The sequence below is a fragment of the Sebastes umbrosus genome, chromosome 9 (genome assembly GCF_015220745.1).
Source record: "Sebastes umbrosus isolate fSebUmb1 chromosome 9, fSebUmb1.pri, whole genome shotgun sequence".
Lineage (NCBI taxonomy): Eukaryota > Metazoa > Chordata > Actinopteri > Perciformes > Sebastidae > Sebastes > Sebastes umbrosus.
Genome location: NC_051277.1, coordinates 12,538,002 through 12,540,289, shown reverse-complemented (window position 1 = coordinate 12,540,289; position 2,288 = coordinate 12,538,002).

The following is a 2,288-nucleotide window of genomic DNA, read 5'->3' as shown; positions in this document are numbered from 1 at the left end:
ATGAATCCTCACAGGGGAAGCAGCAGCTGGTGTGCAGAGGAAACAACAAACGTGTTGTTAAGACCAAAATGAAGCCCTACTGGTTGTTCCCCCACTGAGGATCTGGTACATCTCCACTCTGGTGATCAGATCTGCTCACTTATCTCGTCAGCAACAATCTAAAGCGTATGCGAGGTGATATTGGCTCAGATTAATGGTGACGACTCAGAGGCTTCATCGTATGTGAACCATATGATGAAGCTACACGTGGTCTTAACAATTTACAGACAAAGAAAAATTTCTAGGGGAAGACATCTGAAGCATTGAACCGCATCCAACAGTGAGTTAGCCCAGTGGGTCTCCAGGAAGTGACAAATACGTGTTGGACTCTGTCAGCACTTAATGTATTAAACAAAAAAGACATATTATGCTCATTTCCAGGTTGTATTTTGGGTTTCTACTAGAACATGTGTACATGCTTTCATGTTAAAAAAACACATCATTTTTCTCAAACTGTCTGTCTGAATATACCTGTATAAGCTCAGTTTTAGCACCTGTCTCTTTAATATCCCCTCCTCAGTCTGCTCTGATTGGCTTGTGAAAAAAATATGGTGCACCTTTGCAAAGGTAGTTCTTAAGCTGTGGGCGGAGACAATCAGATGGTGGCGGTATTAGAGTTGGGCCGGTGTAAAGAATTTCAAATCGGTTTGATATTAAGCCACAACACCAGACCAGTACACCACATTTAACCACTATAGGTGTCGCACTTGACTCAGCAGCCGCTCCACTAAAACTCACTTGCTCCCTTCTCTCTCGACCGCACAATCGCCAACGTTAGGTCCGCCGGCAGCCTTTACATATTATTATAGTCTCTGCTGCAGGTGCTGTTCACCAACTTCCTCCAGTGCCTTCCCTTTTAATGTGTCTTATTAATATTCATATCATTGCATGCTACAAGATGTGTCGATTAATCTTTTAATGTGTGTATTTTGCAAATGTGTCTTATAAAAGTTCTGTTCATATAAAACTCATTTGCATTCACCAGGGTTTATTGCACATCCACCTGGCCTTCCTTGACTCCCTGCAAGGTCTAATCATCGGGAATTTATGTATTTTTAAGATTTTTTTTTTAAATAAAATGTGTTATACAGGTAGCACACGCCTTTAAAAACAACTCAGTGCATAGGTTATGTGCTTAACGTTAGAAAGTATGTGTGGCGGAGAGAGAGAGAGACAGAGAGAGAGTGATTGTACATGTGTGTAAACGGTGAGTATGAAATTATCAGTAACGTTATAGCTGTGAACGCAGCAGTGCAGTGTGTGGAGTTTAGGCTGTCGGTTAATAAATGATACAACTCCCAGGCCAAGTTCCCGTCCCCGTGTCTTGTTTGTCACCTGCAGATTAAAGTGAAGGGGTTAACTGCAAAGTTAGCGACAACAAAGGCTCAGGCTCACTCGCTTAAAGTGGACTGACCTTTAAGGTTGATCTGCTATACAGATTTTAGTGCGGGCTGCTCCTCTGAGTTTTGCTACTCAGCAAACCACTTGGCGACACTTGGCTGCCGGTCCTAACAAGTTTTCTGGCAGAAACCTTGTTCACATTTTAGCAACATTCGCTGCCAGTTTGAATGTAATGCCGCCAGGATAGCGAGTAACATTTACTACAAAAAAACAAATCCTACACACTTTCGATTACTTCTACTCACGTTCCAATGTCTCGCCACGTCGTTAATAAAGTGAGTACAAGTGACTAACACTGCGTGGGATTTTTTTTAACAAAACAATGAGATTTTTATAGTAAAAGTATAGGCAACATGTTCACTGTCAACACATTTAATTTGTTTTCCTACAGTATTAACCAGAGCTGTTATCTCCTGGTAACTACAGCATGAGTAATCTTTTTTATGGTCACCTTTGGGCGCTTCAGCACACTTAAAGTTAAAGTCAGGAAGATTGTGGTAAGCCTATTCATTAACTACTAAAAAATTCAACTTAAAGCACAACACGGGAGGAATTTACTTTTTAAATATTTAACAAAACCACAACCTTTTTCCTAACCTCAATTAAAAGTTTTAATAGCCTAAACCTGCACATGCAACACAGGATGCAAATTCTGGTCTCATGTGTCCAAGTCTTGTACCTATCTTACAGATACAGGCACTACATAATACACAGTTTCAAGGTGACAATCAATTCAATGAGGAATAATAAATCAATTAAGAATTCTTGGTAAAACTGCATACTTAAAAAAAGTTGTTCCCTAAAAAGGAGAATAGTTTCCACTCACTTTTGTTAACAGTTTCCAGCCG